The 27,081-nt window shown below is 38.4% G+C and overlaps 1 long non-coding RNA gene across 2 annotated transcripts; it reads left to right on the top strand.

Annotated features, from left to right (window-relative positions):
* The first annotated feature begins 24,327 nt into the window (after positions 1–24,327).
* LOC110776495 (uncharacterized) lies at positions 24,328–26,725 on the top strand. Of its 2 annotated transcripts, none has more exons than XR_008921808.1 (2): positions 24,328–25,455; positions 25,547–26,725. It is a non-coding gene; the product is annotated as an uncharacterized lncRNA (long non-coding RNA). The 2 variants fall into 2 exon arrangements; XR_008921807.1 differs by having other exon boundaries at positions 25,575–26,725.
* The last annotated feature ends 356 nt before the right edge of the window (positions 26,726–27,081 follow it).

The following is a 27,081-nucleotide window of genomic DNA, read 5'->3' on the forward strand; positions in this document are numbered from 1 at the left end:
GAGGTTCCATGTGGATCTTATGTGTTCATATTTTGATCGCCTAAGTCTACTAGGAACACCAATAAGCGAAAGGATGGCAGTCTCTGTCTTGCTCAATTCACTACACAGTGGGTTTGGTCGCTTCAAGCAACTATACCTAAGTGAACCAAGAGAAGAAACAGTTGCAGAATTTATTCACCTTGTCAGAAAGGCTGAAATAGTACTGGACTGTGAAGCCAAAGATTTACTCAAGGCTAGAAAGAGACCATTCAAGAAAGGTGGAAAGTCCAAGGGCAATGCTAAATCAAAGCAGGACAAGTCCACATCAAGCTGTCTTTATTGTGATGGAATAGGCCATTACAAAAGAGAATGTCCAAAGCTAAAGGAAGATCAGAAGAACGGAACAGTCGTTCCATCTTCAGGTATTTTCGTTATAGACTGTATACTTGCTAATTCAACTTCTTGGGTATTAGATACAGGTTGTGGCTCACACTTATGTTCCAATCCACAGGGACTAAGAAGAAGTAGAAAGTTAAGCAAGGGTGAAGTCGACCTACGAGTGGGAAATGGAGCACGGATTGCTGCATTAGCTGTAGGAACTTACTATTTGTCGTTGCCCTCCGGGCTAGTTTTGGAACTGGAAGAATGTTTCCATGTTCCAAGTCTTACTAAAAACATCATTTCAGTTTCTTGCTTAGATGCTAAGGGATTTTCCTTTATAATAAAAGACAATAGTTGTTCGTTTTATTTTAAAGAGATGTTTTATGGATCTGCTAGATTAGTCAATGGACTTTATTTATTAGATCACGACAAACAAGTATATAACATAAATACCAAAAAGGCCAAAAAGAATGATTCAGATCTCACCTATCTGTGGCATTGTCGATTAGGCCATATAAACTTGAAACGCTTAGAAAGACTTCAAAGGGAAGGAATTCTAGAACCATTTAACTTAGAGGATTATGGTAAATGCGAATCATGTTTACTTGGCAAAATGACAAAGCAACCTTTCTCTAAAGTTGGAGAAAGAGCAAATGAACTATTGGGTTTAATCCATACAGATGTATGTGGACCAATGAGTACAAATGCTAGAGGTGGTTTCAGCTACTTTATCACTTTCACTGATGACTTCAGTAGGTATGGTTATGTCTACCTAATGAAGCATAAGTCTGAATCCTTTGACAAATTCAAGGAATTTCAGAGTGAAGTAGAGAATCAATTAGGCAAGAAGATCAAGGCACTGCGGTCTGATAGAGGCGGTGAATATCTGAGCTATGAATTTGATGACCATCTGAAAGAATGTGGAATTCTATCAGAATTGACCCCTCCTGGAACACCACAATGGAACGGTGTGTCAGAACGGAGGAACAGAACCTTGCTAGACATGGTCAGGTCAATGATGGGTCAGGCCGAACTTCCATTAGAATTTTGGGGACATGCACTAAATACAGCTGCACTCACTATAAATAGAGCTCCGTCTAAAGCTGTCGAAAAGACTCCATACGAATTATGGTTTGGAAAGCCTCCAAATGTGTCTTTTCTTAAGATTTGGGGATGTGAAGTATACGTCAAACGATTAATTTCAGACAAACTTCATCCAAAATCTGACAAATGTATCCTTGTGGGCTATCCAAAGGAAACAAAGGGGTATTACTTCTACAATACATCTGAGAACAAAGTGTTTGTTGCTCGAGATGGTGTCTTTTTGGAGAAGGATCACATTTCCAAAATGACAAGTGGGAGAAAAGTAGACCTCGAAGAAATTCGAGTCGAACAACAAACTCTAGAGAATGCTCAAGATGACATTCAGGATGAAACTCAGAGATCTTTAGAAGAATCTGGTGAGAATCATGGTCAATCTAGAAATGTTACCCCGCGTAGATCGCAAAGATATAGATCTCAACCGGAAAGGTACTTAGGTATTTTGACGAACGAGAGCTATGACGTTCTATTACTTGAAAGTGATGAACCTGCGACTTACAAGCAAGCTATGACGAGCCCTAGCTCCAAGCAATGGCAAGAAGCCATGCAATCTGAATTAGACTCCATGTCTGAAAACCAAGTATGGGATTTGGTCGATTTGCCAGATGGCTACCAAGCCATTGGAAGCAAATGGGTTTTCAAACTGAAAAAGGACAAGGATGGGAAACTTGAAGTTTTCAAAGCTAGATTGGTTGCAAAAGGTTACAGGCAAGTCCACGGTGTGGATTACGATGAAACCTTTTCACCAGTTGCAATGCTAAAGTCTATTCGAATAATGTTAGCAATCGCTGCATATTACGATTACGAAATATGGCAGATGGATGTCAAAACTGCTTTCTTAAACGGCGTTTTAACAGAAACTGTGTTTATGACACAGCCTGAAGGTTTTGAGGATCCAAAGAATGCTAAAAAGGTATGCAAGCTAAAGAAATCAATCTACGGATTGAAGCAGGCATCCAGGAGCTGGAATATACGTTTTGATGAAGCAGTCAGTGACTTTGGTTTCATCAAGAACGCGGACGAATCTTGTGTATACAAGAAGGTCAGTGGGAGCAAAATTGCTTTCCTAGTATTATATGTCGACGACATATTGCTTATCGGAAATGACATTCCTATGTTGAACTCTGTCAAGATTTGGCTTGGGAAATGTTTTTCGATGAAGGATCTAGGAGAAGCACAGTACATATTGGGCATCAAGATTTACAGAGATAGATCTAAAAAGATGATTGGACTTAGTCAAAGCACTTATATCAATAAGGTGCTTGATAGGTTCAAGATGGCGGACTCCAAGCGAGGCTACCTACCCATGTCTCATGGAATGACTCTAAGCAAGACTCAGTGCCCAAAAACACTTGATGAGCGTAGACGAATGAATGGGATTCCATATGCATCATTGATTGGTTCAATAATGTATGCTATGATATGTACACGCCCGGATGTTGCGTACGCACTCAGTGCTACGAGCAGATACCAGTCAGACCCAGGAGAGGCGCATTGGACTGCTGCCAAGAACATTCTGAAGTACCTGAAAAGGCACAAAGATGACTTCCTGGTCTATGGTGGAGATGATGAATTAATTGTTAAAGGCTATACGGACGCAAGTTTCCAAACCGACAAAGATGATTTCAGATCACAGTCTGGGTTTGTCTTCTGCCTCAACGGAGGAGCAGTAAGATGGAAAAGTGCTAAGCAAAGCACCATTGCGGATTCTACAACTGAAGCGGAGTACATTGCTGCACATGAAGCAGCAAAGGAAGCTATATGGCTAAGGAAGTTCATAGGAGAACTAGGTGTAGTCCCCTCCATTAAAGGACCAATAGCCCTGTATTGTGATAATAACGGAGCTATTGCACAGGCAAAAGAGCCTAGACACCACCAGAGAGTCAAGCATGTACTTCGTAGATTTCACCTTCTACGAGAGTTCGTTGAAAGAAAAGAAGTCGAGATAAGCAAAATTGGAACTGATGACAACATATCAGATCCATTAACTAAACCTCTGCCGCAAGCGAAGCACAACTCGCACACTGCAGCTATGGGAATCAAGCATATTGGAGAATGGCTTTGATGTCTCTGTTTAATGTTTTAAAGTTTTAGAGTTTAAATCTTTGTAAAACATTATTGGTTAATCATTCACAATAAATGAAAGGAATTCATTTTTCCATTTAATTTGTGGTTTATTAAATGATGAGTCCCTTCAACTTGACGATATATTCAAGATAGACTGTCAGGACCAGTCCTGTGACTAAGAAATGTCTATCAAGTGAACTTGAATGTCAAAGGTTGAAAATGGTCCCTAATCGGAGTTTTCTATAAAATTGGACGCATAGAAAACGTTAGACGATTAGAATGCAAGATGACTAGTAGTTCTGTTTCTTGAACTATGTGGACATGGCAATGTCATAATCATTTGCATAGATACTTACTTTGGGAAGACTAGTATCGGACAAGACCTATGAAACTTTACTGTAAGAAATGAAAGTCTGTCATAAGTAAATTTCATTAAATTATTAGACACTAAATCCTCAATACCTGAGTGATTTGAGATTACTTGTTTGAGAACTGGTTGCTTTGACGTTGACCAACCGTCGCACCGTAAAAGGAGGCTATAAAGGCAACGCTCAGGTAATCACCTATCAAACGAAGTCTAATCTCAAGATCGCAAGATTGGGATTGTCCTCCCATAAATCGGGATGAGATGCTTAAAAGTTGTACAAGGCCACTCGGAGAGCTAGAAACTGTGAAATGCATGGCCGTGCTCGGATGAATCATAGGCTATGATTATCTGTTTATTTGATCAGTTGAACTCTGAAACCGAGGAACACCTCTGGACATAATAAGGATGACAACTCTTACCTTATGTTCAAGAGCAAGCATCGAGCGACAAAGGAATTAGGAAATGCACACTTGTCCCTAAGGACAAGTGGGAGACTGAAGGAAATAATGCCCTTGGTCCAAGTATGCATTCTATGTTAAGTCTAATAAATGCGGTTCAGTATTAATTAACAAGTTAATAATTCAGTGAGATCAAGTAAGCTGAATGCCTAGCTAGAGGCCGCTTCAGTTCAAGTGGAATTAATGATATTAATCCACAGCTTACTCTTGACTGAACCCGTAGGGTCACACAAATAGTACGTAAACGGATCAAGTATTTAATGGCATTAAATACTCCATCTATGAATATTCGGAACCGACGGATCTTGGTTTCAGTGGGAGCTAAGATCGTCACAGGCAAGAAATGAATACTCCGGAAACGATGATATTGCCGGAAACGGAAATATGGATCGTATCGGAAATATGAATATTATCCAAGTCGTAGATGTTGCCGGAAACGGAAACATGGTACGTATCGGAAAATATTATTGGAAATGGAAATATTACCAGAATCGGAAATATTGCCGGAAACGGAAATATTGTCAGAATCGGAAATATTACCGGAATCGGAAAATAATTCCGGAAACGGAAATATTAAATATTTGTTCGAAACGGAAATTAATTCCGGAATCGGAAATATTAAATATTGTTCGTATCGGAAATAAATTCCGGAACTGGAAATTTAATCGGAAGCGTATCGTACGAATTAGCATCGGACGAGGCCTGCCGGACGAAGGCCCAGCACGAAGCCGGGCCATCGCCCAGCAAGCACGCGCGCCACAAGCCCAGCCAAGGCAGCGCCCAGGCCTACCGCAAGGCAGGCCCAGCGCGCGCCAAGGCCACGGATGCGTGGGCCGCGCTGCGTGGGCTGCTGCTCGCACGCGCATGGGCAGCCCTTGTGGCTGCCGTGTGTGTGTGAGTTTGTGCTCATGCGTGATTCCTAAATCTACAAGAGTTAGTGTATGATTAAATTCCTATTCCTAATTGGATAAATTAATTAAATAGAATTCATGTAGGATTCTAATTTCAATTAATTCGTATCCTACTAGGATTACGATTCCTTTTCCATAACTCTATAAATAAAGGCCTAGGGGTCATTATTTATACACAAGTTTTAAGTATTCAAAACTAAGATTTTTAAGCAGAAAAATCAGCCAATATTCTTGCCTACCTAACCGAAAATATTAGAACCTTAAGGGCGATTCTAGTTGGTCAATCTTAAGGCGGATCCGGACGTGCTGTGGACTATCTACGGAGGGACGACACTTGGAGTCCTAAAGACTTGTTCTTGTTCGGTTCGGGCGCAGCTAGGGAAGGCACGCAACAAAGAGTATGCATCTAAACTATGCTAAATGATTATGTGTAAATAATATGTTTCCTGGCTTTATGGTTTTTCCGCATGATTTATGAACTGTCATATGAATCATAACCTAACACATTCATGAAGTGGGCTCAAACATCGTGCCCTTCTTGATCGTTCAAACATTTGCTTCGAGTTTTTTTTTTATTTTGGTATGGTCGTTTCGTAGCTTGGAGCCCCCAAGTATGCATGTTGGGATGCTTTCCTTTTGGCGTACGATTTTTGTAGGTTCTTTCGAGAAAGTTGCCTTGGGGTTCCGCTCGTGTAGGTGCGAGCTATCCCTTCCGTGGTAGGTAATATTTTGCTACCTTTAATCCTTAATGTAGAAGTCGTGTGGCTTACATTTTGAATTTGGGCGATAAGTAGTCTTTGCCTCTTTTACACGTGTTCTTGGTCGTGCCTACATTAGTGCAACATGCCTTACTCTTCTTTTAGACTTGTACCGTGGGACGGTTGAACTTATGGTGCGACGTAGGCTTGTGTGGCCTAACGGCGTGTCTTAGAACATTCTTCCAGGTGTTGGGATATCATTTGCATTGGATTATTTCATCATGCCTTGTTTAGGTGCTCGAATAAGTGTAGCACCTTCTGCGTGGGTTTGCACGGCTTATTACTTCGTTCGATGCGAGGATTCATAGGTGTTTCTTTCTTGTTTTTATATCAGGGCAAGATTTAGCAAGCAGAGATATCCAGCGCCCAGGCTGGGGCGTTAAAGATATCGGCGCCCAACTCTGGGCGTTGAAAATGATTTCTGGGCAGAATTTTGACAGTTTTTTTTTATTCTCTTTTTTTCTTTCGCTATAGCTTTGGAACGATGTAGACTGTGTAACGGGCGCTTTATAGGGCGAGCGTTATGTGCAGTGGTTTGATCGGAGTTTTGGTGACTCGCGATTTTCAGTTACCCTTGTTAGTGGGGCGACTTTATATACTCTAAGTAATGCTTAGAATTTGGAAGGGGTTGCAGCCATTCTAAGGTTCGTTTTACATGATTTAAAGCTTAGGATTGTGCCCCTATGATGTATGTATAGCATTAGCGTCGAGAATTTGCGATAAAATCGTCATTTCGAGCATTTTTAGAGTGTTTTTCTCAAGCCTCCAATTGTAGCTACGGGATTGGCTTGGTGCTATAATGCTTTGCATACATTTTTATGCATTCACGGTGACACGGATCATGAATAGTTTGAACCAGACTCGTTTAGTGCGAGGTCTGTTCGAGTAGTGATTTTGCTGCTTCTCTTGTCAATGTCGTATTGTGCAACATTGCCATGGTCAAGGTAGTCACATGTTAAAGTGTGCCTTGACCAAAAGTTAGGTGCCTTTCTTTACCCATAATCATATTTAGAAATATCTTTGACTCACTTGCAAAACGCATACTTAGATTAAACCAATGACACTTTAGAAATATGTTCGAAGAAGCCTTTGAAAATTATTTGAAATCCGAGTCCTACTGTGTACAATCCGAGGTGTCCTAAGTAAGTTTGACTTATAGAAGGGTTCGTACAGGATTACATGAGTGAATCAAAATATGTTACGATTTTTGGAATGCTGTCTAAGGATTTGCTGGAAGCCAGGGTGCAGGCGTCAAGATATTACTTGTGCCCGTTTGGCATATGCTTTAGGCTTTTAGGGCCATCTTTTCCAGAATTGCGGGAATATAAACCGTTGTCAAATTGGTGTATGTCCGTACAAAAGGTCAAGGTATACTTAGTTCTTTCCCTAGCTCTTTCACTTCAATTTTTTTAGCCCCCAGTTGCTATTATGCCTTCCCATTAATGATGCTTTTAGATTTCGATTTTAGATGCCCGTGTCATATGTTTGAGTAGGGTGAGCCTTGGTTAAGTGCCAAGTCCTATTGACAATGTCTGATTTTTTCAAAGGAGATTCGCAAGTATTTGAATTACCATGAACGGGTGCCCTGAAGGAACGATGGGGCGATGCCGTAGAACAATCCTCTTTATTGCAAGCTTACTGCCTTTACTACTTGTCGGCGATTATGACTATGTCTAACGGTGAAAGAAAGTCTTTAAGTGAGTTAGTTCGCTTTAGGGAGGGTCAAGTTGAGTACTTTAGAGGTCATGGACGCTTGCGCTAGCCCCCATTCAATTGAGGCGAAGCGATCTTTTGAGTCTTGGCTAAGTGCCTAGGAGTGTGAGTGCTCTTCCTGGCAAGGGTACGTGCCCTTATTATTTTTCGGTATGTGCTCATTAATTTTGGCATTTTGATGACTTGGATTTTTCTTTCGACTTGGATTGCAAGTAATTAAATTTCAATAAGGGACTTCTATTTTTTATTCTTGTTTTTCTATAGGCTTTAATATTTTTGTCAAATTGGTTTAACCGAATCATGGATTGCCTACGTATCCGCCTTAAATAGATTTAATTTGGAATCAGGTCTTGCGTAGTTCTTAGCCTAGAAAATGGTTTCTTAGAATGCCGAATTTGATAAGTATGTTCTGATGTGGAAACATATTATTTGAAACGGTAGAATAAGTGAAGTTTATTATTATTTTAATCTACTGCTTTGCCGTAAGCCAAAAATTTGTTTTATATATTTTTTGAGTACATGTATTTTTTGGTGGTACGTATGTCTGAATACGTGTTGTACCCCTCCAAGTGTTCGTTATTTTTCCGTGCATGTGCGGATAAAATGACGAGCACTTCTGGACAAAATTTGGCGAGCAGAGAGATTCGGCGCCCCGGCAGGGGCGCTTTTCGGCGCCCAACTCTGGGCGCTGAAAATGACTTCTGGGCGGATCTTTTTTTTTGGTGCGCTAGATGCTTCTTTTCCTTTTTAGACTAACTTTAGAGGCGCTTTGCAAAGTTTGCTTTTGTATTATTTACATTTTTTGTACTTTTCATTTGTCTTTTTTTTTATATATTCGTGACTCAAGACGGTTTGAAAGGCGGGTCGAATGAGATAGGATAATTTGTATAGGTATTGGTCAAGCATGAGGATTATATTAGCTAGGGCTCACAATTTGCAGCCTCGAACTAGTGTCGTGAGTTTAAATTAACCAAGGTCAATGAGTAGTATGGGGACGGCTTAAGGGTATATCAACAGTATGTATCCACACAAGTTATATGGTCATTATGCTAATGGTGGTGTAAGAACAGGTTTTGGGCTTTGGAAATAAAGGGTATGACGCACGTGTCAATGGCCGTGCGTAGTTTGCGGTTGACAACAAGTTCAAGAACAAGAGTCGAGGTAATGGTTTCTTGGGTTATGGCAATGAGAACATGGATGGGTTAGATGAGCTGAACAGGGACCCCAGAGCGAATGCGTCTAAGAGCATAAGGATTGGAAAGGGTAGACATCGTAGAATTTTATGATTTGCATTGGTTGACTCAATTCTCTTCCTTCGTTTACTTGGGTAAATCTCGTACTTTGGGAGGTACGGGCTAAGTATTTCATGGCTCGCTCTTTTCGCTCTCCCTTTTCTCTTTCTATTTTTTTCTTTTTGCTTGGGATTTCTCCCCAACATAAATCCTTCAATCAATTTGGGCTAAAGGGTAGATGGTTGTGGTCTTTGAGTCACGAGGCGAGACTGAGTGAGCCTCGTTTGGTAGGCCTATAGTGGACCTTTAATTTTAGTAGGCCTAGGGTGGACCTTTAAATTGTCTTACTTTGCAAGCGTATTTAGTCGTTTCTTAAAATATGCAAATAGCGTAGATTCAAAATGTTGTTTTTACCTTATTGAATTTTAACGAAAGAATTACATCGAAAGTAATTTTTTGTTTCTTTTCAGATTCCAGTTTCTGGGATTTAATTGGAAGTTGTGATTTAGACTCAAACTTTCATTAATTTTTCTGATTATAACTCGTGTATGAATACAAGGAGGTGGCCTAGACTCAAAATAATGACGTGCCGTAAGCCTATAATACTTGACCAAGCAACTCTCAGACTTAGGCTAATTGGACCATAACTTTCGTTGGTCGACACTTTAGATTTTAACCCTTGGGTGTTCATTTGTCATGCGCCATTTTGTTTAATGTTGGCAAGGTAGTTAATTGGGGAGATCGAATTTTTATTTTTGCAAGACTAGAATCATTAGTGCGGCTTCTCTCTTAGTGTGTATTGCTTTACTCCAATGGTAGCCCTATTGGTATGCCGATTTGGGTATTTTCATGGTTGGTCATGTTGCATTCATGGAAAATCTTTTAGTCCGTACTTAATAGTATTTCAAGGAGTGAGTGACTCGAGAGGACTATGATAGTCGTGACCCAATGTGATTATAAGCCTTGAGGCCATTAATTTTTCTTGCCAATGGTATTGACACCTTAGGTTCACTTTGAGGTTGTGCGACTATGGGGGATGATTTCCATGATGTGACTGTTTCCATTTTGCAAATACTATAGTATATTCTTTTTATTGGTGAGTGAGTATTGAGGCTGTGGATTCTTAGAAAGGGATGACAATTACATATGGGTGCTTATTGGTTTAAATGTTAGGAGGGGAGACTCAATATGGTTTAACCTTTTAACTTGCAGAACGACACCAAGCATTGGGACCGATTCTATGGATAAGACAACTAAGACTTAGGATTTAGATTGTACTTTGGCATAGCCTAGTCTAGACTCGGATTTATTTATTTTCTATTTGAACATTCATTTTTTTCTTGAAGACTTTTATTCGAACATTATTTTTTTGAATACTTCGCCCATGTGACATTCATAATTATTAGCATGTTCGATTTTTAGTGCCGAGCATTGTCGTCGTAGGAGGCCTAACAACGACGCAAAGAGTTATTTATTTTTTACAAGTCGCTTTTAGAATCGAGTGCTTTTTCATACGCCCTCGTAGCAATTGTTTTTACGAAAAGTTTTTTTTTTTGCTACGTATATTTTTTTATGCGCGGGCACCGAGGCTGCTGTGCCTGACCAAAGGCCAGACAGCAACTTCAGCGCCCAGCAGTGGGCGTGAGAAATATTGGCGCCCAGCCAGGGGCGTTGAAAATGCGTCCCTGACTGTTACTCGTTTTCTGTTCGCGTATATTCTTTTGTTTTATGCGACTTAATTTTGCGTGCTTGCCTAATAACGTCCTTTACGCGTTGTGCAGCGTTTGTGGGATTCGTTACAGGCCATCCCGAGCGTCGCTTGTTTTTGTGGCGATCGTTCGGGCTTGCGAAACACGTGTTTCGGTATAACTCTTTGGCCAATTGGTTTATGAATGTTTGGGCAATTTTTAAGATCGTTAGTTTTCTAGCATTATTTGTACGCACAATCATAACATAGTCACATAGTTCGCTACACATAACTACATTACAAACATGGATTTGAAAATTAAATATGTCACGTAGTTTATGATAGGCTTCTATGGGTAGTATTTGCGCCTAGCTTGGTATCGCTTCTATCGTAGATCCAACACATGCCCCGGTCGAGGTAGTGTCTTCAACAGACGAATTTCGCTCAAGAGGCCAACCCGCAAGTGCAAGCCAAGGGGGCATGCAGGCGAGAGGGACCTAATGGGCGAGCGATTGGGTTCGGGATAGGTGTACTACCTGCACAAGTACCGAGTGGGAAACATGCGCGGCGTATGCACCCCCCTATTGGCGAAAAAAGGTATCCTTAGTCCCAACTCCCGAGGGAGCCGAGATTCGTTATGCGGTTTTGCCCGTTCACATTAATATGCTGATTTTCAGGTCGTCCCAACTTGATGGAGAAATAAACGCGGGGTAGGATCGTTTCACCCTTCGGCTATTTTGATTACCTACAAGCACGAGTATTTCCTTCACTATCCCCAGTGGAGTCGCCACTGTGAGGGGGTCAAAAAAGCGCGAGGCTAATGCGTGACCTTGTCCCTCGTGGGTGTGACGATTCTTTTTATTCAATCAAGTGTAATTGGATTTCCTGTGAGTATACACCCAATTGACTAGTAATATAGGAGTCGCCATTCAGTTTTTAACAACAATGAGAAAAACTGACAAAACCCGGTTATCGTGACATAAAGGGAGTGCAATTATGTTTGACCACGACGGCCGTAGGTTCCCTTGTGATCCCTGGTGTGGGGATCTCTCAATATACACCCGCAAGGTAGAGATTGAGGGTTCGGGGGACTGTAACTACCGAGAGGAGTAATTCGCTCGTCGATAACTCCAGAGGTAGGATATCCTTACTAGCTCAGCATAAATAATTGAAGGGACATGCGTTAACTATTAAACTAATCTGAATTGATTTTAGCAATATGCAACATATAATACTAATTCGATCGTGATTATCTGATTTAAATAACATTAAGGGACCTAGCATGATAATCCAATTTCCAAAAATATTATATTTGTTAGGCGTGATAGAACAATCATATTAGGTTAGTTTAACAGTTCATAAAAAGGGCGAGGAAAGCAGTTAAATCATCGAAAAGGGACACATTACGACGCACCCTTGAGAGGTGCGTCACGGTTCTCAGAAAACTAACCACTTTGACTTTGCTATTTCTCCTTTTTATTTAACGAAACTCAATTATGGGACAGGATACGTTCTGTTCGATTTATGGATCGATTGCGACAGAACGCGTGAACAGTTTCGCAGCGAGAGGCTTAGGCTAAGGGGTTTAGAGTCAATACTCAGAATATATTATGTGTTGTTGTGTGTTGTTTCACGTCGAAACTAGGGGCCTATTTATAGGGAAGAGTTCGTGGAAAGATAGAATTGCAGAGTTCTAATCCGCAAAGAATTAGGAAAAGAGACGTACCCAGGTACTTTCAGCGCCCAGGCCTGGGCGCCGAAGATTTCGGCGCCCAGAGCCAGGCGTTGAAAATAGGGTCTGGGCAGCTTTGTTTAGTCAGATTCGGATTCCTAAAATCCGTAGAGTTTGAGATTAATTCGAGTCTTTTAGCGCGTATCAATTTCATGACGGAATGCGTCTGGGCCCGTTACGAACTCTAGGCTCGTTAGGATTTTGATTAATACGTAACTCTTATTTCCGAATCCTATTAGGAATAGGATTCTCGCGGTTTTCTATCTCATTTAGGATTTATGTTGGAGTGCAACGCCTAATTCTGACAGGTTTCTATCTTTTATGATTTGCCACTTTTAGACGCTACCTTTTACGGCAGTTACTATTTTTAGCAGGTTTCCATAAATAGCAGGTTTCGGGTGAAATGAAATAGGGAATCGAGATTCGTTTATTTTATAGGAGATGCGTTGTCAAGTGGAGTTTTTATGCTTTCATCATCGAACCTTTCCCTTGCGGGAATGGGGACAAAAGTAGGTGTCTACAAAAGTGGAGGTAGTGGGTGAATTATTTTATTATAATAAAATGATGATGTGATTGAGTATGGGGACCACAAGAAAGAAAAAAAATATTAATATAATTGAAAGTGGGGACCAAAACATATCAAAAAAGGAAAGTGTATCTCTATTTAAAATATGGTCGTTTAAGAAAAATGTACGGAGTATCTCTTTTTAAAATACGAAGGGAGAATGTTTCTTATTTTCGCACTCATTGCATTTATATTATATTTTTTACATGTTATTTCAGGTTTAAATGTAATAAAACAAATTTGTTTCATATATTCGCACGCATCGCATGCATATCATACTAGTATATAATAAGGGAAGACTTTTATGAGAACACTTTCTTATGTGAGAACATACCCTATATTCTACAAATTATGTGGTATGTTCAAAAAATTTCTTTCTTTTCAAATGGACCTTGTTAAAAACACCAAACTAATATTCAACCAAGTTTTTCACGAATTTAACTAAACTTTTCATCCAATTTTGTGAAATGCGACTTGTATATGTTGAATTCATATGCAAATTTAACTTTGTTTCTCTCTCCTCTATTATACTCATTCTCTCCTAAATCATATGGAGTACCCATTTTCCCTCCTCATGTAGCTCCAAGGTCAAACTCAACGAAGTTCTTCACATATTCAACAAAACTATTCATCAAATTTAATTTCTAATTTTCGACTTAATTAAGGATGAATTCAATTCCGTTTCTCTTTCCTCGAGAAGATCCACTTTCTCTAGCAAGAATACACATTCTCTCTTTTCAAATTGGCTCTGTTGAAACGGCAAGCTCAAATTCAACAAAATATTTAAAATATAATTCAACAAACTATATGAATTTAACGTAATTCTGAACAACTTTGACGAAATTCTACATCTATTTTTTTGATATTCAACTTATTTAGGTTAAACTTGATGTTCTAAAATTTCATATTTCATGTTCTAAATTGTGACAATTCATGTTCTATAGTCTCATAGTTCATGTACTAGACTGTAACAAGTCATGTTCAAAATTCTCGTACTTCGTGTTCTAAACTTTGACAATTCATGTTCTAAAATGTCGTACTTCTTGTTATAAACTGTGACAATTCATGTTCTAAAATATCTTGATTATTAATTTGTTCATCAAGTTATAATTTAGGTTCTTCTTTATTTTTCGTCCCCAATTATGTGAAATTTGAAGACCCGTTTTTTTTTACTCAAGAATACTCATTATATCTCCTCAAATAAAATTAATAATGTTTAAGCTCAAATACAACAAAATTCTATATATTCCCTCATTTCTTTTCTACTAAAAAACACCCACTATCTCTCCTCAAATTGGATCCATTATTGAATCTTTAAATTAGAAGACTAAATATTCAATAGAAAGGATGATTTACGCTACATATTGAACCATTAACCTCAAACTCAACAAATTTGTTTAAATTCAACTAATCTTAATAGTACATCATAAACATGATTTAATCAGTTACTCAAATGATGATGAAAGAAGAGATAGAAAGAGGTAGAAATAAAAACATGTATGAAGATTTTTTTCATTGAATTAAAATGAAAAATGACTCATTCTAAATCACATGTAGAAGATTATATGCAAGTATTATAACAATTTTTTGATTAATTTGAAAATTAAAGACGAACTTAATTTAAAGAAATGTGAGAAATTTGGAGAGAGAAAATGGAGGATCGGAATGGTGTTGAAGATTATGTATGGTTTCTTTCATGCATGTTCTAAGAAAACATAAATCATGTTCCAAAAAAATATACATGTTCTAGAAAAACGTATTTCACATTCCGAATAAACACAAAATAAGTTCTAAACAAACATACAACATGTTCTAACTTGTATAAGAAAAATCTGTTTATTTACAACGTTGCCATTATTGAACGCAATTAATCATGCACGTGGCTAGATCCCTTCTAATCCAATGGCCCATATATATATATAAAAAATGCAAAGATGGAGTCAAAACTTGAGGAATTACTATTCATTAGCTAGTCCTATATGCACATGCGACATGCTTAAATTGTCTTCTGTGAATTTTTTTTCTTCTAATTAAATTTTGAAACTAAATTTTTTTCATTATTTGAAACATTGTAAATTCACAATTCTCAAACTAGATGCATGCGTGCTTGACAATTTTTACAAATAAAGTAATTTGATACTACTACGTATTAAGTATAGGAATATTTAAATACTCCGTACTTATAGGGGTAACATAAGTATCTCACGGGGGGACCCCACCTAAGTCGACCAAGATTCCTTTATATATTAGAGATTACATACATGTCAATTATGGTAAGAATTTTGATAAATTAATCTCATATCATATTAGAATAAAATAAAAATATAAGGAAAAGGGTAAATGTGAAACTTATAGTGGACATTAAATTGTAAAGAGTTCACTTATAGAATAGAGAAGAGATATTACATGGATAGCAAGTTTGTCAAACGCTACTTCTACCTTTCTGCCTACAATCCTACATCGCACCTAGCTAAACGCTTCTAATTTTTTCATTTAGTATTTTGACCTAAACAAAGTACTAATTGCTACCAGTTAACATAGCTTAAGACATATATTTGATCCGAACGGTTTTAAGATTTGTGTTTTTTTACAACAAGGACTAACAAACAAAATAAACAAAAATAACTTAAAACGGTAAAAGAGCAGTTTTTGACGACGGGCATGAGAACCAATTTCATGAGATTTTGAGCAACCATTAATTTGACCACCTTTCAAACCCGAACGTAATCTAAACTCTGAAGAAGAGTACACAATGTTATAACAGATTCAAAGAAATATTAAATAACGTAAATAAAGAACAAAGAGATTTAACGTGGTTCACTGACAATGTGTTAGCTACGTCCACAGGCAGAGTGGAGGAAAGTTTTATTGATCTTGAGGATAAAGATTACAGAATACAACTAGGTTATGACCTAAGGAGTTTATATAGCGAGATCCCCATGTTGGGGCGTTGTAGTAAGGGGTTTGATCGATTCAACGCATTATTCTAACACACAGGCAGGAAGTTACACGTGAAACCGCAATATGAATCGAAAGGTGATACTCAAGTAAAAGTACGTAGTAGGCTAGTACATGGAGTCTGTATGGATTATGATTTTAGAAACATGCGCTTGATTTCCATTTGCAAACCCAAAACAAGGTGTGTTCCGGTTGTGGACTTGGAACGGTTGGAAGGCTTGGCCTGGAAAATGGGTTAACTAGCCTGGGGGGTGGTCCAAGTATCACCCATCCGATGCTTAAGTCAGTAATGCAGATTGCTCTGTAATTAACAAGCTGTGGAATGATTGGTGATTTTACGTCCCTTTGGCAATAAATGAGGATCCATATATATAGACGAGTGACCCGTACGGATAAAGATCCGAAAGATCCGTGAGACAACGACCTGTCACACCTTACGTGGAATTACCTACCTAATAAGGCCGACTGGACCTAGTTAGGTTAGAATGTCGACGGGGAATAAAGGTCTCTGGCTGGCTTTGTTGACCATTCGTCCCATAAGGGGTGTCCTGCCGGTATGGCATCCCGTACAAGGTGTTAATTTACCATGAAGAGCGGAACGAAGCAGACATGACTGAGCCCCAAAATCCAAGACAACGAAAGATAGAGGATGTTGAAACACACACCCATCCCACCCCTTCCTCGTTGGAAGAATTTAGCCATGCGCCATCAGTCCATGCATCACATATGAGGAAAATATCCGTCAAGAGAGATGACATGCGGTTGACATAATCGAGTTACTTCCCCTCTTAGGGCGAGGTCGTCTAGTAACTTGGCAATTGATGCACATATGGCAAAGAGAGCGCCAATTATCCACCACATTATAAAACTGTTACATGATAAACTATCCTATGAGTTATGGTATACGATATGAGGTAGAAGTCTATGAGATTTAGGAAACCCACGAAACGTAGGATATAATACAAACTAGATATCTTATGTTTCGTAGGTTTCATAAGTCTCATATACTTCTATCTCATATCATGTACCATAACCCTATCTCATAGGATAGTCTATCATGTAAGATAAATACGTTATTCTCGACAAAAACTAATGCAAGTCCAACGGAACGGACCTAAAACGGATATTGTGGCAAATCACCCAAATACACCATAAAGTGAAAATAAAAGTTTCCAATATACTAATTTGGGCATGATTTGGATAATCTATTCTCACCTAGACATGATTAGGATTGATTGATTTAATCTGGACACAATCGTTTTGCTCTTGACATAATAATAATAATAATAATAATAATAATAATAATAATAATAATAATAATAATAATAGTAATAATATAATTATAATAATAATAATGTCGGCAAGGTCACATTAAACTCAAATATTCGTCTTTTGGTTTTAAACAACGTTTATCATTGTCCCATTTTAAAAATTTAATTTAATGCCGGTGCAAAAATTAGCTAATATAAGGATAACAATTGTACTGTGAGTTTTAATATATGGTTCTTATGTTTTTGACAAGGACAACCAATCGGGGGAGGTGTTTCTCAAAGCTTTTAGTCAAGGCAGTATCATCCTCATCACCCTCACCAACACACCTAGGAGGCCAGTTGCAATTTTGTCAATCACAGCTCCCGGTCCTACATGGCATCATCTTCTTGGTCATTGTGGTGATAGAGTATTAGGTGCTCTTAAGAAAATAAGGTCATTGTTTGCGCCAGTAGTCATTTTTTTTTAATTGTGTTTCATGTTGCTTAGGAAAGTCTCATAGACTACCCTTCTAGGATGTAATATATTAGTTTATTCTGATTTACGACAGTCGAATATCTTGTCAAATCTTGGTTTTAAATACTATGTTTGTCATTCATCCTGATTTTTCTTGCTATTTTTGGATGTATCCTTTAAAACAAAAATTGTATGTGCATAATCGCTTTATGGATTTTCAAAAATTAGTTAACAATTTATTTGATTGCAAAATTAAATATTACCAAAGTTGGGGGTCGGGAATTTGATAATGCTCATTTGCTTGATCATTTTCGAAAATGTGGAATATCGTTTCGAAAATCTTGTCCAGACACTCAACAACAAAACGATGTTGCTCAACGAAAGCATCGACATGTAATTGAACTAGCTTGAACGATGCTCGTTGATTGATTGCTTTCTGGTCAATTACGGGTCGATGCTGCGTATACGACAACATATATTATAAATCGATTGCCTACCTCAGTTTCGCAAGGTGCTTCTCCTTTTGAAATATTATTTTCAAAACAACCCGATTATTCATTTTTACGCATGTTTGGTTGTGAGTGTTTTCCGAGTTTTATTGCGAAACCTTCAAATAAGTTAACTCCGAGGTCAGTTCAATGTGTTTTTATTGGGTATTCTCCGGGCTATAAGGGGTATCGTTGTCATGAACCAAAGTTGGGTCGTGTTTATGTAGTCGGAATGTGGAACTTCACGAGCAAGTTTCCTGTATAGAAATCTAGTGTCGTCTCTTCTTTCATCGTCGATAAATACTAGTGATATGGACCCATCATTCCTCCTTTTACCGTCCCTTTTAAGTCATAATGCACCTCCATTTTCTTCTAGCGTTCCCAATCCATCGAATCTACCTTCGAGTAATGAGTCGGGCAACGATCTTCTTGTTCCTAGTACATTGCCAATAGGACTAACAAATAGCTTGCTTGATGACATTGCCTAGAAAAATCAGCAGGGCCCACGGCCTGCCTGTGGCCCGAGTCAATCTTCCATAGGTACACCGCGAACCATGCTGCTAAGTCAGGCAAAGTTATTGTCAATTCCTTCTGCACCCAATTCTTCACTTGAGCCCACTCTTTTGGCAAGCCCAATGAAGCATTCTACTTTGCAGTCCGCCCCTCTTCCTTCTCCCTTGCAGTCCGCTCAAGAGATCTTAGTGGGCCAACACTCCCAAATAGCCCAGCTGTCTAGTTTGGATGGGGCTCACCTTTCTAGCACTACCCAACCGTCCCTTGATTTTAACTCCCAACCATTGCATGAGCCCAACGCCTATACCCATTCATTGTCTTCTTTGTCTACGTTTCATGCCTCACCCACTAATGCACCTTCCTCGAGTGGTATTTTTGTGGTTCCGCCTACAAGCAATGTTCACCAAATGCAAACACGTGCTAAAGATGAAATCTATAAACCAAAGTCAACATTAAATCTCAGTACAATTGAAAAAGAAAAAGAACCAACTTATTTTTGAAAAGCTAATAAAATTCCAAAATGGCATGAAGTTATGGTAGAAGAGATTAATGCAATTCTTGAAAAAAAAACTTGGGATTTAGTACAATTTAATGCGTTAAAGAACTTGGTTGGTACAAAATGAATTTATACGATAAAAATCGACGAAGATGGTTATGTGATTAGGACTAAGGCTCGTCTGGTTGCTCGTGGGTTCAGACAAGAAGAAGGTATAGATTATTCTGAGACTTTTAGCCATGTTAAATCAACTACCATTCGTTTGGATTTGCCTTTAGATTTTTCCTCCAATTGGGCCATTTGTCAGTTAGACGTTAAAAATGTGTTCTTACATGGTGATTTAATTGAGGAGGTGTACATGAAACAACCTGCAGGTTTCATTCATCATGATTTTCCTAACCACATTTGTCGTCTTAGGAAAGCAATCTATGGTTTGAAGACGGCTCCTAGAGCTTGGTATCTTCTCTTCAGTAGTTGTTTTTGCTACAATAGGGCTTCTTTTGTTGTCAATCAGATAATTCTATATTACGGAAGCGATTAAGGGTGCTTAGGAGGGTCCAAGCAGGCGGTCCGACTTTGACCGGCGCCCTTGTTGTGACCGGTGAGGGCCGTTTTCCGCGAAGGAGACTGTTTAGCGTAATTAAGGTGAGAAAGGGAGCAACGACATTGGGTATGGGTGTTTTGTGATTAGGGTACAACGGTATTTCACGATCAACATAGCAGTTTTCCGTGAGTGTTTATGGCGGTTGTTGCGTTTGTTACGTAATTCAGGGGTGGGTGCGACCGGTTATAATTGGTGCAGTGGTTGTGGTTCGTGTTCGTGTTGGTGTTGCTGCGTGGTATTGCTCGTATTGTTGCTTTGTTTTTGTTGTTTTGTTGTTGGGGTGTTGCGTGGACGTATTGATGGTGTGGTTGTGTTGTCGTTAGTGGTATTGCCGTGTTGTTGTTGCGTTACGTACTTACGTACAACCAACTTCGCTGCCGGTTCGTGGCATATAATCCCCAGTCGCGGGCTTGCCGCGAGATTCCCTGCATGTTTTTTATTGTGCGGGTCTTGTCCCTGATTTTGCTTTGGTGATTCACTATTTTGTCTTGTTGGTTCTTTGTCCTTTTGTTATTTTTTGATGTTGTAGTTGGTGTGTCGTTGTCTTCGGTTGGCTTCTTTGGGTTTTGTTTTTATCTTGGCTTGTCAGGTTGTTGTTAGAATTTCTTGTCTTGTACAAGGATGTGATGGTTACAATGGTAGGGGGTTTACCAAGAAATATTTTATTGACCATTTGGAGTCTCCTCATTTTAAAATCGTTGATTTAAAGGCTTATCACAAAGCTCGTATTGCAAGTGACTTTTCTTTATTCTCTGCCTTGGACTATGCACTTCACCAGGCTGAAATCTGGCTTTGTGGTGAGTGTTTAGCACTCACACATTTAGTAAGAATTGTAAACATTCGATGGTGTTGTGATTCTTGCACCTAGTTTTGATGAAGTTGCTATCCATGGTATCACCGAGCCTCCTTGGCCTGATTTGTTGGTTGTTGATGGTGCAGAAAATGAGTCTAGTTGCACTCTTCATGTTCCTTCTCAACCATCCTTACATGTGGTTGATCGCACTTGCTTTGACGTCAATCTTCTTAATCGTGTTTTTTCGAGGAAGTTGCGGGCGGTTAAGTGCATTCCCCCTAAATTGTGGCTTGGTTTTTCTAGAGTTTTTATCAGTGCTCTTGAAAAGGTCCTTGTGTCCCCAGGGGATTTGTCGGCTTGGGTGCAACTTCTTATTTTTCCGTGTTGCATTTTGGCTACTTTTGTGCCTACAAGAGCTCAACGGCGGTTAGGTGAGAGAGATAGGCTTTGTTTGGTGTTGGATTGCTTTTCTGAGGCAAGCTCATCCTCCAATGGTGTGAAGAACTCCAAAACCCTTGAAGAAGTCAATATTTTCCAATGCAAATGGAAGTTGGAAGATGGGTACTTTACCGCTACTATTAAGGTGCTCATGTCAACTGGTATTGCTTCATCTAATCCTGACACACTCTGTGATCTGGAGGCCAAACACCCCTATGCCCATCTCAGATTTTTCCTTCTTCTCCACTTAGTGGGGCTTCCCTTTCTGTCCATAAAGATTTGGTGCTGAATAGGATCCAAAGCTTTCCTAAAGGGATCTCCTGTGGTCGCGATGGGCTTAGAGCAAAAAATTTTATGGATATTTTGGGAGGGGCTGCTTTTGCGGTTGCTAATGATTTGTTAGGATCCATCACTGGGGTTGTCAACCTGTTCCTCAGTGGAAAGTGTCCTAGCCAGCTAGGGGATTTTATTGCTACTGCCTCTTTGACCCCCTGGTCAAGCCAGGTGATGGTATACACCTTATTGATGTTGGCACTGTGTGGAGGAGGCTTGTTTCTAAGGTTGCTTCTTCTTCTGTTGGAAATTCTATGAATAACTATTTGCAGGATTTTCAGTTTGGCGTTGGCGTTCCTGGTGGTTGTGAGGCTATTTTTCATTCTCTGAACAAGCTCATTGAGTCTAAGGATAATGAGGCTGGGCTTTCTATGATTTTGGTGGATTTTAAGAATGCTTTCAACCTTGTCGATAGGAGTGTCCTACTTCAGGAAAGTAGGTTGCAGTACCCTTCCATTGCTCCATGGATTGAGTTCTACTATTCACAACCTTCTAGGCTCTACTATGATGACTCTATCCTTTGGTCTTGACAAGGGGTTCAATAAGGTGATTATTTGGGTCCTTTGTTGTTTGCCCTAGCTCTGCATCCTTTAGTTCAGTCCATTAATCTTTCTTGTGAGCTTGCCCTTCAGGCTTGGAATCTCGAAGATGGTACTATTGTTGGAGATACCCTTATGGTTGTAAAGGCGTTTGACATCATCAGGACTGATGGGCCGGCTCGTGGTTTGTTCCTGGATGTGGACAAGACTGAACTTATTTGGCATGTGGAAGATCCTAGAGGTAGGGTGGAGGGTGTTTTTCCAACAAATATATCTCACCCAGGTAATGGTGTCAAAATTCTTGGTGGTTCAGTGAGTTTGGATGTAGGATTTTATTGAGATCTGGCTTTGAAAAGGGTCTCTAAAATCATCGCCTTAATGATCCCCAGAGTGAGCTCCTTCTTCTTCGCAATTGTGAGGGGGCTGGGAATTGTCCTATGCTTTGAGAACTTTCTCCCCTTTGTCCTTCCCAGTTGTCTAGGTTTAGTTTGATCTGGCGCTACGTACCTACTTGGAGAAGATTGTTACTGCTTCAGGGCTGGGATTCGGTGACTAGAAATTACTTCTCGCCACTCTCCCAATCAAGTTGAGCGGTCATGGCATCCTTTCTGTAGGGGTTGTAACCCGTTAAGCTTTTCTTGCTTCTCGCCTGCAAATGAGCACACTGCAGGCCAAGATTCCGTCGAAGACAGGTGTTGTCTCCTATGGATCTTTTTTTCAACATGCCTTTGATGATTTCAATGCTTTCTACAACGTTGATACTCTCTATGTCACCATTGGCTCTTCTTGCCCCCAGATGATGAAAACTTTGGAAAAGTGTTACTTTGGTATCATTGAGAAAAACCTCGTTGCTAGGTACATGCTAAGCTCAAGACATGTTGTTGTTCTCAGTTGTATATGTGCACCGCATGCACAAGATTTCATGTTCACCATTCTGGCTATGGGAAATTCCGCTCTATTTTGCTAGAGGCTCACGGTACCTCTGTTCTCTGAAGGTAGTGTATGTCGGAGTTGCAAGGCTCCTAGGATGGACCAATGGGGATATCATGGTGTCCACTGTTCTAGTGAAGTGGGTATGAAGTTCAGGAATAATTGGGTGCGTGATATTCTTGTTGATATTTGCTCCGAAGTTGGGATCATGGTGCGTAAGGAGGCTCCAATGGGTTTCCTCTCATAGGTAGGGAAGGATCTAAGACCTGAAGACCTTTTACTATTTAATTGGTTCCAGTGTAAAGATGCATGTTTGGATGTGACTACTATCTCTCCCTTTGCTGCAGTGGCAGAACCAAAAATTATACACAGGGGGGCCAAATTTTAACATATAATTTTTATAACATTGAAAAAAAAAAATAAGAAAACTAAGTATAAAATTGAGGGAGCTAAGAATCTAACCTTGTACCTCCTTGTACCTCCAATTTTTAAGGAAAATAACTACTTGAGCTATATTAGATATGTGCTTTTATAGTGCATATTTAATACTAAAACATATTATTGGGGGGGGGGGGGCATGGTCCCCGCCAGCCCCCTAATTCCGCCTCTGCTTTGCTGGTATGGGTGTGAGTTCTTGGGCTCCTGGGGTGGCTTTGCACAACGTCGTGGAGTAGAAAAAGAAGAAATATCTGTCCAATGCTAGGACAACGGATCGCCAGCCCCCCTAATTCCGCCTCTGCTTTGCTGGTATGGGTGTGAGTTCTTGGGCTCCTGGGGTGGCTTTGCACAACGTCGTGGAGTAGAAAAAGAAGAAGTATCTGTCCAATGCTAGGACAACGGATAAAATTTCATCCCATTTGGTTTTTCTACGTTCGGGGAATTAGATAAGGAAGCTTACCACTCTTTCGCGTATCAAGTCTCTCTCCATTAGTCACTCTAACAATACTAAGAATGGTGCATTTATCTTTCACGGATTGAGTTTTTGCATTCAGAAAGGGGTGGGAGCACATCTTGTTTCTAGACTCCCATCCAACTTTATGTAAAATATTTACACGATAATAAAAATAATAATAATAATAATAATAATAATAAGACAAAATATAATAAAAATAATAATAAAAGGATTGTGATAAATAGTTATTATAATAATAACAACAAAAATAGTATGGAGTAACAATTATAGAAATATTAATTACAACACAATAAAATTGTAATTAGTAATGATTTGCAAATAATTTTTCTTTGAGGTTATTATTTAAATCTATCCTGATTAGGTCAGAAATAAATAATAAAGTTATGAAATAAGGTGAACTAAACAAATATTTAAACCGCACCTTATCTTTTTCCTTAAGCAACTTTCTAGTATGTCCTTGTATATATTTTAGATGGGTTTTAAGATTTTTTTTTTTTGAAAGATAAGGATAACAATATATTAAGAGCCCTTCCACTTGAGAGTCACTCCTAAGTATATATATATATTTACACTCAAATGAGAAGGAGACTTAAAATGAGAAGGGATTTGAAGCATCCACGTGTACGACCAATATCAAATTTGCTCATTTGAAATTTTTTGCTCATTTGAAACTTTTTTGCTCATTTAACTTTTTTTGCTCATTTGAAACTTTTTTGCTCATTAATTTTATTTTTGCTCATTTAAAAATTCATTTTGCTCATTTAATCCAAATGAGCAAAATTATCCAAACTCTACTTCATCTTATTTTTCCCTCTTCTCGATTTCATTCTACTTAACACCATGAGTCCATGACAATTAATAGCTCAAAAGAGCACTTTCCTCAATCATCCACAGATTCAAATTAAATGACAAATACACATATTCAAATTAACCTTTAAAATGAAAAATTAAAAACATTATATGGACAAAAACACAAAGACAAATACAAGCATTGATCTCAAAGTGGAGTGATGAAAATTGTTCGAAAGCAATGCTGATAATAAATTGATGTTGCCGCAAGGAGATGCAACAGATTCAAATGAATCTCGGAATAATGGAGAGAAGAACATTCAGCTACATGTAAGATTTTCACCCGATTTCCTCAGCTCCATTTTCTTTCACTACCTTACCCATGACATCCATCTCCTTCCTCATCAAAAGCTCCGATTGAAAAAATAAAATTCATCATAAATAACAACACAAATCATATCCAATAGTGGTAAATCAACCAATAGACTATATAATCAAATCTAATTTACAAATTGAGTTGTCTTCCTTTTTGTATAATATGAGCAGGTGAAATATGTAAGGACGGAGAAATAGCAAAGGGGGTAAAATGGAAGAGAGAGAAGGAGGGGGTAAAGTAGAGGAGAGAGAAGGAGGGGGGTCGTTAACATAATCAAATACCGAGTTAAGGTAACATTTAGGTACTAACATTTGATATTTTTCACTTATAGGTACTCACCTTTTTTTTTCACCGTTTGGGTACTCACTTCCCAATTCCGGTGAAAATTAATTAAAGCCCATTAAAAACTTAAACCCTTGAGTTAATATGTTAGTCCCTTGGTTAGCAAAAAGTCAGTCCCCTAATTTCTTTTAAACAAAATCACCTTAATTTTTTTTTCTTTATTCGCGGCTTCTTCTTCTTCTTCTTGTGGAGCTTGGATTCAAGATAATTTTGTAATTTTTATTTGGCATATACACTTATCCTAATGGATTCCAAAGACAAGCCGTGGTAAGTTAGTTCGTTATACATATCATATTATTTAATTTATTTAATTAGCTTTAACTTCCTAATTTGATCAATGCTCTAATAATTTGATCAGTGCTCTACTAAATTTAACATGCTTGCAGTTCATTAACACAAATGGATCACAAAGCAGTGTTGCATCAGCAAGTACACACCATGGTGGTCTATCATCAACCATTATACAACAAGGAGGTTCATAATAGCAGGTTAAATAAATATCTTACTTGAACATAATAACTAAACCTAGTACAATATATCGTTAGCGATATGATTACAATGCTTGAAACCATAACTTTAATTTGGCCTTGTATATTATTTTCCTATGATGCATATTTCTTTGGTTAATATTGATACCATTTGTACATTGTAGAATTCGTCGTCTTGGTAATGTACATTCTTATTAAACCTGAATGAGTTTGTCAATTATCATTTGTCAACTAGGAAATGTTGCTTTGTACAAAAGTTGTTTGGGTGTTACTATGGGTAGTGTGTTGCTTCTCCATTTATCTATATTCAGGTATAGTAAGTTTAATATTTTTCTTTACTTCATGGGCTTTCATATTGTATAAAATGAAGTAAACTACGTAGTATTTTTTCAAATTTTCATTAGTACTTTAAATACTTGAAGCTAAACTTTTAACCTCTTATTACTGTATTTGTTTTCTTCGAAAGGGTGTGCATCCTGGTCTCAGGTTTGTGTTATGAGAACTGACAATACAGTAGCAGTCTAGCACAATACATAAATTTTTGTACTTCAGAGGATCAGATTTTTTTCACTCTTTTGTGAAGTGTTGTTTCAAGTAAAGCTTCATTGATTATTTGGCATGTTGGGTTTCAACTTATATTAATTGCCGACTTTACAAGGCCTTCTCATTATTAGAGCCTCTGTTTCATTTATAATTTCCATTTTCTTGATTACGTAAATATCACAACTAAGGAAATGCATCTAATAGTTTGTGAGACAAAGCCATTAGATATTTACTTGAAACACAACTACAATCGTTTTTTAATTGTTTCAGAAGCTTATGAAAAGGAATATAATTTGCTCTTATTCACACTTCTATGATGCAGGAATGATAAGGGCTGATGAACAACTCGTCAAGAAGAGTATTTATGTGCTGCTAATTGGAAATAGAATAGTGCTTTTAGGCTATCTTGGAAATATTTATTTGATTTTGGCAAGATATTGTACTTTGTTTTGACATTGATATAATATTTCTTAATGACCGTTTGGAACTTAAGGAACAAACATAAATTTCTGTTTTTTTTTTTTTTTTAGAAGTGCTAATGCAATTGTTGGACATATAATGATTATTTTAAAAAAAAAAAATCAAAGTATGGTTAACGGTGAGTTAAAGGTTGGTTAACTCGCCGGAATTGGGAAGTGAGTACCCAAACGGTGAAAAAAAAAGGTGAGTACCTAAAAGGTGAAAAATATCAAATGTTAGTACCTAAATGTTACCTTAACTCATCAAATACCTCACCAAATTGATAATTAGAACAGTCCCAATCCGAGTAGGAGGGAGATGAATACCAAAAATTAAGTACAACTTACCCGGAATTTGCGCGAATTAATTTGCTCATTTGTTAAAATGAGCAATATGATTTTGC

This window comes from Spinacia oleracea, chromosome 5 (assembly GCF_020520425.1).
Source record: "Spinacia oleracea cultivar Varoflay chromosome 5, BTI_SOV_V1, whole genome shotgun sequence".
Taxonomy (NCBI): Eukaryota; Viridiplantae; Streptophyta; class Magnoliopsida; order Caryophyllales; family Amaranthaceae; genus Spinacia; species Spinacia oleracea.